Below are 12,158 nucleotides of genomic sequence, written 5' to 3'. Positions count from 1 at the left end.
TGGTGGACTTTGTAAAGAAAATGGAGACTAGAGGTCCTCTCTCGTGCGATACGGTTCTGAAGATATTTTATCAGACGTGCAGAGCGGTGCAACACATGCACAGGCAGAAGCAACCCATCACTCACAGAGACCTCAAGGTTGAAAACTTGCTGGTTAGTGACCAGGGGACCATCAAGCTGTGTGATTTTGGCAGTGCCACTACCATGTCTCACCACCCAGACTACAGCTGGAGCGCTCAGAAGCGTGCGATGGTGGAGGAAGAGATCACGAGGAACACCACTCCCATGTACAGGACGCCAGAGATCGTCGACTTAATATTCCAATTTACCGATCAGCGAGAAGCAGGATATCTGGGCCCTCGGCTGCATCTTGTACCTTCTGTGCTTCCGGCAGCATCCATTTGAAGATGGAGCGAAGCTTCGAATCATTAATGGGAACTACACCATTCCTCAGAATGACACTCAGTATACCGTCCTTCACGACCTCATCCGTTCCATGCTGAAGGTCAACCCAGAGGAGCGGTTGTCTATTACGGAGCTGGTCGACCAACTCCAGGAAATTGCTGCTGCCAGAAATGTTAATCCTGAATCACCCATCACAGAGTTCCTGGAGCAGAAAGGAGGCTTCAGAAACACTGCCAAGCCGTGAGGGCCACCCCCTTCTGGGGGGCCTGGGGGCCTGGTCCACAGGCCCCTCAAGCAGTGGGTACAGTGGAGGTCTGATGGTGGCGTAATGAGACCAGTCCTGAGCCAGAGGACAGTGTGGACATGTTGGGGCTGCACTGGGAGTGGGGGCCCAGGCCGTCACACCCCTTGCAGGAAAGCGGGCACTCCTCCAGCATCATGAACCTGCTCAACTGCCTCTTCATGCCCTCCACCACCACCCCCGAGGGGCCCATGGCTGACCTGTTTGGCAGAGAAGCCTCCCTGCTCTTGGCCAGCCCCAGCACCCCCCTTGGAGCTCATAGTGTCTCTCATGAGGGGCCCGCCCCTGCTGTGGACCCACTTGACCCTTTCGTGATGGCAGCTGATTCAGACACTTGCACCTGCTCCAACTCTGACCTCTTTTGCAAGTTTCTTCATCTGGACCCCACAGGCCCGCGACTTACAGCCTCCTTCCCCACCACACACAGCACCCCTCCCCATCCTGCAGTGCAGATGTGTCCTGTACCTGGATGATTTCCCTGTGAAAATCAGCAGGATGACAGCCTCCTCCAGCCACTGGGACCTCTTGGGAGGATGGGACGCCTGGGCTGACACACCAGGGTACCTGCCAGCCTCCAAGCTTGCCACAGAAGGCCCCTTCTTCTCTTCTGGATGTCTGCCAGTAACCCCGCCTGGCCCCTCCACCAGCAGGACCAAGTCCCAGAATCTGGATCCCTTTTCTGACCTTGGTGACCTTGGCACAGGTTTGCCCTGCAGGTTCCCTCATGGTGGTTTCATTCCCAAAACGGCCCCACCTCCCAAGGGTGGTGTTGGCCCCTGGCACACAAGCTTGTCTCTTGACCTGGTCCCCACTGGCCAATCCACCCCCAGCCAAAGGCTGCCCGTTGCTGAGGCCTAACTGTGCCGTGAACTTCAGTGTGATTGGGAGCCTCGAGGAGAGATGCTTCCATGTGCCCAGGTTTGCCCCAAAGCCAAAAGTTTCATAGAATGAGGACTTGCTGCCCAGTGAAGGCTTTCCCTCCAAGTGTAACAAGAAAGGACCAAAGACCATCGCTGATGAGGAAGCAGGAGATGGCCCCAGATACTGGACCGCTCAAGCTGAAGCTCCTCAGTTGGATCGCAGGCAAAGAACGCAATATCCGCGCGCTGCTGCCCACACTGCACACAGTGCTATGGGAAGGCGAGAGCCGCTGGACGCCAGTGGGCATGGCCGACCTGGTGACGCCCAGCCAGGTGAAGAAGCACTACCGCCGTGCAGTGCTAGTTATGCACCCCGACAAGGCCACGGGGCAGCCCTATGAGCAGTATGCCAAGATGATCTTCATGGAGCTCAGTGACGCCTGGCCGAAGTTTGAGAACCAGGGCTCCAGGCCCTTGTTTTGAGCTTCCATGTGACAGGACTGCAGGAGCCAATGTGGAGCCGGGACAGGACACTGAATGGTGACCCTGGCCAGCCTGGGCTTCATGGCAGCCTCGGGCAGGTCGCGGCCTTGACCCTCCACCTGCCCTCTCATTATGGAACCTGCACCACTCTTCAGGCACCAGAAGGGAGGGCCATTCCGGAGCCCCCAGACTTGGACTGCCTTGCCATCTGCTTTCCCATGCCCCAAGGAAAGTGGCCTCCGACTGGGCTCCTCCTCTGTCTTCACAATTAGTTATTGACTCTGGTGGTTCCCCACCACAGCGCAACAACAGGAAGTCCATGTTGAGGTGCATTTGCTAAGCGTGTTGTTTTGTTTTCTTGACTTGAAAGGTATATATTTGTATCTTGTCTTATGTAATCAGTCTGCTAATCGTCCTGTACATAAATCAGCTATTTTTTGATGACTACAAAATAAATAAAAATATTACTTTTCAGTTAATTGTACTGGAATGATTGGATATCTTTCTGGAAGAAAAACTGGAACCCTCACCTGACACCATACACAAAAATTGAAATCTAGGTGGACCATAGAATTAAATGAATATTTAAATATTAAGTCTTAAAGATTAATGTAAGAGGAATTGTTTCATGATCCCAGAGTAGGGGTTATTTTTAAAACAAGATACAAAGAGCAAGAACTACAAATGAAAACATAATTATTTGACTATATTAAAACTAAGGTTTTTTTTTTTTTGCTCTCAGTAGATACCAGTAAGAGAGTGAAACAGAACAAAGAATCAGAAAAAATATTTGCAATTTTCGTAAATGACCAGAGGCTTATATTCAGAATACATAAGGAGGTATCACAAATCATTATTGCTGTTTTCTTAGTGATGTGTACTGACTTTTTGCCTGAGAGAAAATCCAAATGGCAAATAAATATGTGAAAAAATACTCAGTAATATTAGGTTTCATGGAAATTATACATCAGCATCCATTATCTTGAACCTAATTAATTTAGCTCCTATTAGTCATTCAACAAACATTTCCTAAAGAATCATGAAATGCCAATTATTTCATGATGAAACAATTTTTTTTTTAATTTTACAGTTCATACCCTAATTCATGGTACTATGGTGATATGTTTTTTCACTTTTTAAAAAACTTATATAGTAGAGAATTTTATAAAGTATTGCTACAAAATAATAGAAACTGTTATTAAACGACAAAAGCAAAACGTGAGGCTACTGTTTCTACACCTCTCTACCAGCTAGCTCTATACACTCCTGAAGGTGGTGTTTCCAGCTCTCTAACCCTTCCCCAAAAAAAGTCTATGCTCTTTGATTGACACACTAACCAAACAGCACTTTTGGCTTCCTCCAGGACCTCAAATAATATTCCTTTTAAATGTTCTTTGACTTTGGGAAGCAAAAAGAAGTCTGAGGGGCAAGATTAGCGCTGTAGGGTGGATGGGGTCAAGCTTCTCAGTGAAAAGATCATCAAATAGCCCTTGCTACCCCCTTTAAGAATGAAGAGGCACATTGTCATGATGAAAATCATTCCTGAGTGTAACTTTCCTGGCCTTTTTCACACCAATGGGGTTTTCAGGATTTTTTAAAACTTCTTAATAAGCCCCTGTGATTGTCAGGGACAATCACATAACCTGAGTTGACCTCTTTGCCTTGAATTTAAGTGGCCCAGCAGATCCCCTTAGAAGCCACTGTTTTGATTGGACCTTGCTTTCTGGATCATATTACTTAATCCAAGATTTGTCCCCAGTTATGAATCATTCCATACAATAGTCTTTATTAGCTTTGATCTTGCTTTAAAAGACTAAGGAATGATCAGCTCTTTGAGCTAGCTAATCTTCATGTAACACTTTTGACACCCACTGAACCCAAAGCTTGCTGAGGCCTACATGTATACGTATATGAATTCATGCCTACCTGTATAATCACACATTTCTTTTTGGTTGTTATTGTTGTTATTGCAAAATTCTATGTTATAGCATTTACCACCACTAAGCCTCTGTGAGTTTGTCTTACGGTGGTGGCTTCCGTGTTGCTGTGTTACTGGAAGCATGTCACAGTATGTTGAATATCAGGAGGGTCACTCATGGTGCACAGGTTTCAACAGAGCTTCCAGACAAAGGTAGACTAGGAAGGAGAGGTGGGCCATTTCTGAAAGGTTGGCCACTGAAAATCGCATGAATAGCAGGGGAACATTGTCAGATCTAGTGCCAGAAGATGAGCCTTGCATGTTGGAAGGCACTCAGATACAACTGGGGAAGAACTGTCTCCTCAAAGTAGAGTTGATCTTAATGATGTAAATAGAATTAAACTTTTGGGACCTTTGTTTCCTGGATGTAGCACAATCCAAAATGAGAACAAACAGCTACAAACATCAATTATTAATCAAAACATGGAATGTATGAAGTATGAATTGAGGAAAATTGAAAGTTGTCAGAAATGAAATTAATGCATAAAGATTGATATCCTAGGCATTAGTGAAGTGCAGATCCTTGGGATTTGGGAGCAAAGCCCTGTCATACTTGTAAATCACTACTCTTCTTTTGAGAAACAACTTTCGACTTGCTACTGTGCCCAAGTCGAGATTGAATGCCTAACCATGGGCCATGAAGTTGCCTGTCATGAACTGCATGTTATCTGATTCACAGAGGCACAAAAATGCACAGAACCACTCCCTCATTAAATGAGATCAGGTTTGAGCAGAACCTGAGGACCCAAAAAGTTGCATGGGGAAGTAGCAAAAATGCCCCTGGTCTTCCTCACTCCTGTCACATTACCTCCCTTCTCTTAGTCTGCACCTATGGCCTCATGGGGTGCAGTTGACTAAGGAAGAGCAAACCCATACTTGGTTAACAGATGGTTGTACATGTCCTCTCGAAAGTGGAGAGGCAGCAGCACTGCAGCTCCTTCCTGAGACTTCCGTGAAGGACAGTGGTGAAGGGAAATCTCCCCACTGGACAGAACTCTGAGCAGTGCACCTGGTTGTTTGTTTTACTTAGAAGGAGAAATGGCCAGATGAGTGACTGTATTACTGATTTCTGGGCTGTAGCCAATGATCAGGAACTTGGAAGGAATATGTTTGAAAAATTGGTGGCAAGGAGGTAGGGGAAAGAGGTATATGGATTAGACCTTTCTGAATTGACCCAAAGGGTTGCCTCAGCTAAGATGAATTTTGACAAGTGGATGAACCAACGTGTTCTGTGGAACTGAATGACTTCTGTCATTGCCCAATGAACTCATGAACAAAGTGGCCACGGTGGCAGGATGGAGGTTATGCATGGCTTCGCACTGCTGAGCACCCAGTCAGCCAGCAGCAGAAACCAACACTGAGTCCACGATGTGGGTACATTCCTCGGGGAGATCAGCCAGCAACCTGGTGACAAGTTGATTACATCCGATCACTTCCATCTTGAAAAGGACAGCACTTTGTTCTTACTAGGCCAGATGCTTGCTCTGTATATGCATTTGCTTTCCCTGAATGCAATGCTTGTGCCGAAACTACCATCTGTGGACTTAACAGAATGCCTCATCCACTGTCTTGGTATCCCACACAGCATCTCCTTGGATCAGGGGACTCATGTCACAGCAAATGAAGTGTCACAGTGGGCCTGAGCTCATTGACTTCACTGGTCATACTTTGTTCCCAATCATTCTGAAGCAGCTGGCTTTATTGAATGGTGGAGTGGACTTCTAAACTGGCAATACCATGCAGGATTGGGACAGTGTTCCCCGTGAGGCTGGATATGCTCTAAACCAGAGCTGGGTCTATGGTGCTGGTCTCCAATAGCTAGGGTTCACAGGTCCAGGAACCAAGAAGTGGATATGGAAGCGGCACCACTCACTATTATTTCTAGTGACTCACTCACAAATGTTTGTTTCCTTCCCTGCAACTCTGTGCTCCTCAGGTCTAGAGGTTTTAGTTTCAAAGGGAGGCATACTCCCACATGCATACACAACACTGATTTCCCTTGAAGGAGAACTTAAGAATGTCCTGTGTCTGCTTAGCACTTCTCATGCCTCTGGATCAATAGGCAAAGAGTGGAGTTACTGTATTGGGTGGTGTGATTGATCTTATTACCAAGGGCAAATCAGATTGGCATTACATAATAAAGGTAAAGAAGAATATGTGTAAAACCAGTAGATGCCTCAGGACATCTCTTAGTACTACATACCCTGTGCTTAATTAAAGTCAGTGATAAACAATGACAACCCAATTCGGACCTGACTGCTAATGGTCCATGGTTCACATGCTTCAGCTCTCTCCACCTGGCAGAATCTCAAGGAGCTGAGGTGCTTACTGAGGACACATGGCATACAGAATGAGTAATGGAAGAAAATACTTCTAAATACCAGCACAGCCATGTTACCAGTCACAGACATGAGGACTATAATTGTTAAGAGTATTTTTTCCTTGTTTATGTGCTTCAAATTAAAAAAAAAAATGTTTTAATGTGAATTATGTGATAGTTTACTTGGGAGAACATTAGCTTTACATTCATCCTATCGTATATCGTTTCATTGCCATTGTTAAAATCCCCTCAGTGAATCATCAACCAGCCAAAGTGTATACCATGCAAGCCTGCCACCCTGGTCGTCAGCATACTGCCCCTCACCCTCTCTGGATCTAAAGTCCCCAGACACTGCATCTCTCCACGTCATCATCTTTGCCTCCACCTCTGGTGTCACTGCTTCTCTGGGTAGGGTCTCCCACTCTGCTCTTCTCCCTTGATGGTTCCAGGGACCTTGGCTCCTGGACTGCATAGTCAATCATGCCCCTCGTTTTCCTACAAAACAGCCACCTCTACGTTTCCAACCCTCGCAGTCAGTCCTGATAATAGTTATTCACCATTGTACCACAAGGGACCTAGCCCCATCTCCTTTCACTAGCCTCACCCAGACAGATTGGATACTACTCACTGGAGATTCTACCTTCCTCTATGCCCTCTGAATCTAGGCTCCCTCTTGAAAGCTTGTAAGCCAGTCGCTTCTTGCCTTTGTAGGCTCCCCTAACCCCATTTGGGTAGCAAATGTCCAAGTTGCCCATCCCTGTCTATTCTGTGTATGGAGGGAATGGGAATTATCCTCTCTGTAAAGATTTGTTCCCTCTTTTGAGCTACTGCGTCCATAGGTGTGGGTCAAGTTCATCAAATTGTATCAGATTACTCTTTTTTTTCCCTCTTCTTTCTTTTTCTAGTTGAGCTCTTATCATCCAGTCATTGAAGCCAGGTCAAGTGGGTCCTGCAGGTCTGCAAGTGTGTGTGTTCTTATGGATATGCCCTCTCATCAGCTGGATGCTTCACTCTCCAATCTAGTCCTTGTGGCTATGTCACTGACTGGGCCCACGAGTCCCCAGGTCTTGCCACACTTCTGGCAACTCGTATTCCACCCAGGTTCACAGGAGTCTATTGAACATTGTAGGGCTTAGCTCACAGCTTCATTGCTGTTTTCTCTCACTTCCTTTTATAGTGGTCACCAATCAGAGCATGTATTCCCATTGAGTCTTAGTCTTGGAAGGAGGTTTGCCCTGAGGGGACTTGACCACTTGCCTTGATGTCTCCTGGGCAAGCAACTTGCTTGTTCTTGTAGTAATCAGTCAGACTGTTGTTATTATTTTGTATTTTTCTTGTCAATCTTTTGTTCAAGAGGTATCTCCTGTTCTAGCTGTTCCAGACTGGTCTGCTTATCCTTTCAAGGGAAAATTTTGCACCTCAGAAGATTCTGGATGAGGTTCAGGATTCCACCTATGGTCTTATGTAATGCAGAGGCTCTGCAGGAACCCTCCTTCACTGGGCATGTTGTAGCCCCATTTTATATATTCCAATCAGGTATAGGCAGAAGACGAACTTAAAAGCTTTCTATGGTGGTATTTTTGGCTATTCTTTCTCTCTCTGTCAAGTGTCTGTTTTATGAAGCTATGCCAGGGAAACCGCTTCAAATGTTTTTGTTCTCTTTAAAAATATAAGTTATAAATGGATTTCATTGCTATTTTCAGTTATATATGTGCTAATTATATCATGGTAGGCACCAGTATGACTTCATAATTGTCTTTATTTAGAGATTATGTTATGGTTTAAGATGTATACAGGTGCACAATTGACAAGGGGTGATGTTGTTAGGGGCCATCGAGTGGGTACCGACTCATAGTGACCTTATGTACAGCAGAATGAAACACTGCCCGGGTCTGTGCCAACCTCACAATCACTGCTATACTTGAGCTCATTCCTGCTGCCTCTGTGCCAATCCATCCTGTTGGAGGTCTTCCTCTTTTTTGCTGACCCTCCTCTTTACCAAGCATGCTATCCTTCTCCAGGTACTGGTCCCTCCTCATAATGTGTCTGAAGTATGAGAGATGAAGTCTCCCCATCCTGGCTTCTAAGGAGCATTCTGTGTATCTTTCTTCTAGCAGTTGTTTATTCTTTTGGCAGTCTATGGTACTTTTAATAGTCTCCTCCAACACCGTAACTCAGATGCATCAGTTGTTCTACAGTCTTTCTTATCCAACTTCACATGCATGTGAGACTATTGAAAATACCGTGGTTTGGGTCAGGTGCACCTGAGCCCTCAAATTGACATTTGCTCTTGAAAACTTTAAAGAAGACTCGAGGGTCACATAATAATTTTTTTGTCAGCTGCCTAGATTAGAATTCTCAGTAATTTGTCAAGATGTAGTCATCCCTCATGATGAGATCTAATATCATGTTACCACTTCTATGATGAGATCGTCTATGAATAGCCAGTCAATTGAAAGGAATTTTCCTTAGGGGTGTGGCTTACTTCCAATATACTGAACACTCAGGAAAAACTTGCTTGCGTTTTTCTGCATCTGGCTCACCTTCTGACCTCCAGTTCTTTGGATATGAGTTAATGGCCTGCTGATCCTGGGAGTTATCAGCATCTGCCATTTTACCTGCCCCACCTGTCTGTCTGCTGTCTGACCTGCCGATCTTGGTTCATGAGTCCTGCTGCATGTGAGTCAGACAGAAGCTTCCAGTCTGACATCTGACCCATTAACTTGGGACTTATCCACCTCTACAACTGTCTGAACCATTTCCTTGACATATACATATATTCTATACATATATTTTTGCTGTTATTAAGTGCTGTCGAATTGGTTCCAACTCAAAGCAACCGTGTATAGGGTTTCTGAGAAGCAGCTGGTGAGTTTGAACCACTCTTCTTGAAGTTCAAACTGACCTCGTGGTCCAGTGCTTATCCTAGAATGCTAAACTCCACACATATATAAGCTTCTTTATCTATATATTAATTAGCTTCACTCATTTTGCTTTTCTACAGAACCCGGTCTAAGACACTTGTTAATTTTAATTACAGCTCGGTGATACTTTTGGAGAATGTTCAAGATAATTGATATTTCTGACTTTTTACAAATTAAAACAGTGGAAACTGAAGAGGTTCAAGATTTGCTTAAGAGGCCAGAGATTGTTGTTGTTGTTTAGTACCATTAAGATAGTGAGATCAAAATTTCGAGTGGAAACCAAGTCTCCTCCTTCCATTCCAGTGTTACTCTATGGCATTGCTAGTCTTCTAGTGATAATTACATCTTTGTGGTACTTATACCAGTTGCCATCCCGTTGAGTCTGACTCATGGCAACTCGTGTGTGTCAGAGCCATGCTCCCTAGGGTTCTCAGTGGTGATACTTTGGAAGTATATTGCCAGACCTTTATTCCAAGGTGTCTTTAGATAGACTTGAATTGCCAACTTTTTAATTAGTGTTAATTTTAAGTGTTTAACCATTTACACCACCCAGGGACTCCGAATAGTTAGCAGTGGTTGTCTTTTTAGCTAAATGACAACAGTTTGGAGTTAAAAAAAAAACAACAAAACTCTAGGTGAGGTACTTTGAAGAAATCATGTGTTTTCCTGGTCAACACGATATTTGAAACCCAAGCTGCAGACACATGATATATATTTATATACTTTCTATTGTAACATTATCAGTGTTAGTTAGGCAAAAAACATTAATAGTTTAATTTTGTACCATTGCTGAAACTAAGTAGTATTATGTTTATTTACTCTTTTGGCAGTTTTGAAATAATTAAGAGTATTTTATTAGCCTTATACTGTTTAGCTCTAGAGTATAAGCTTAGTATATCAGCTTGATAAAATATTTTAATACAGTTTTCATAAAAATAATATTTCATGTAAATGAGTGCCAGAATTTTCCAGTATCCATAGAAGAAAAATATTCAAGTTTTACAGTTCATAAAGTAAGCCATGAAAATCAACAACTAAGTATTATATTTAGAGTAGTGAAACAAAATTTCCAAAAGTAGAGTTGTGATAGCACTTTTTATCCATGATGGGTGACACATTTGGAAGAAGAATGAAATTCGTGAGTTAAAGCATGTTTGTTTGCTTTTATATTTTAGATTGTTGCTTTAAAAAAAATTGGATAAGAATTATGCTAAAAAACATTATCAATGCTAACTTGAGTTTAAAATTTGTTAATCTTTATTCCTTCAGTGTGTTCAAGTTGTTTTCTTTTTTTGATATATCTTAGTGATCAGATGTTTTATGTGTTTAATAATATTATTCTTATGCTACATGACAGCTGCCTAAATTTATGTAGTATTTCTAAGGTTGTTTTTTTATCTTAGATCAAAGTTCTTATGACTGTAATGTGAATATAAAATAATAGAATTGTAGGAGCTCTGGTAGCGTAGTGGTTATGAATTGAACTGTGAACCACAAGGTGAAAGATGAGGCTTTCTGCTCCCATAAAGATTTATAGCCTCGGAAACCCTGTACAAGGTAGCCAAGAGTCAGAACTGACTCCATGGCACATAACCACCACCACCACCACCACCTATACAAGTGTATTTCATTTCGGCCTTTCCATCCCATGAATAAAATGGGGACAACAGATATGAGTTGCCCATGTAAATGTATACTATACTAAGAATAAAAATTTCTTCGGCTCATCTAATATGGAAGGTAATATTGAGAAAAGATTACATAATTATTATATTTTACTTCTTCTAGACTACACAGAAAATATTCTATGACTTGTTAAACGTATTTTAATCAGCAGAATTGAATTCAACTTGAAAAATATAATCATTTGAAGGAATTGTCATTCTAAGTAACTCATTTAATATGTTCCTTTTGCACTGTGCACTACAGTTGTCAGAAGACTCCCTTGCTTTAATGCATTTGATTGCTTTAAAGTACTTACCTGAATTAGAATGTTAAAGACTTCGTGTCCAGGGGCCCACTGATCACTGTCACAGCCTCTGACTCATTTCTTTCCCCTAGTGTGTAATGCGATTGTGTGTAATCATTGCTTCTTTTCTTACTTGTTTCTTTCAAATAATATTTTATTGTGTTACGTGAAAGTTTGCACAGGATATTAGGTTCTCCCTTTAAAAAATCAACAAACAACTTTCTATTGTGATTTTGGTGAACATTTATAGAGCAAACTGGTTTCCATTCAGGAATCCATACACATCTTGTTTCATGTCATTGATTGTAGTCCCCACGATGTAACAGCACTTGTCTCACTTCATCCCTGTCTACCATTTCCCTTTGTCCTTCATCTTTTCCTTTATCCCTTCCTTCCTTTTGAGCTGTATCCCTGAGCAAATGCTGCCTGTTTGGTCTCCTATAATTGTCTGCTTTAAGGACTGCATACCTCTTAGGTGTTACTATTCACGTTATAGGCCTGTCTATGGCTGAAAGTTGCGCCATGGTGGATGAGGTCAGTTCCAGGCCTACTAGACATCTAAAGACCATAATCTCGGAGATTCCACCAGTGTCTGTAAGACCAGTAAGCCTGATATTTCTTATGATTTTGAGTTTTATTCCACATTTTCCCCCCACTCTACCGTGTTGTTGTTGTTAAGTATAGTCAGGTCGGTTCCAATTCATAGCAACCCTATACACAACAGAATGAAACACTGCCCAGTCCTACACCATTCTCACAGTTGTTACATTTGAGCCCATTGCTGCTGCCACTGTGCCAGTCCATCTCATTGGGGGTCTCTTTCTTTTCCACTGACCCTCCGTTTTACCAACCATGATGTCTTTCTCCAGGGACAAGTCCATCCTGATAACATGTCCAGAGTATGAGAGACGAGGTCTCA

The 12,158-nt window shown here is 43.1% G+C and overlaps 1 protein-coding gene and 1 pseudogene across 1 annotated transcript in view; both read left to right on the top strand.

Annotated features, from left to right (window-relative positions):
• APLF (aprataxin and PNKP like factor) overlaps positions 1–12,158 on the top strand; it is a 210,145-nt gene that overhangs the window by 162,706 nt on the left and 35,281 nt on the right. The window lies entirely within an intron of this gene.
• On the top strand, positions 9–2,048 carry LOC102814582 (annotated as a pseudogene).

This window comes from Chrysochloris asiatica, unplaced genomic scaffold (genome assembly GCF_000296735.1).
Source record: "Chrysochloris asiatica unplaced genomic scaffold, ChrAsi1.0 scaffold00052, whole genome shotgun sequence".
Taxonomy (NCBI): Eukaryota; Metazoa; Chordata; class Mammalia; order Afrosoricida; family Chrysochloridae; genus Chrysochloris; species Chrysochloris asiatica.
This window is presented reverse-complemented; position numbering and strand designations above follow the sequence as displayed.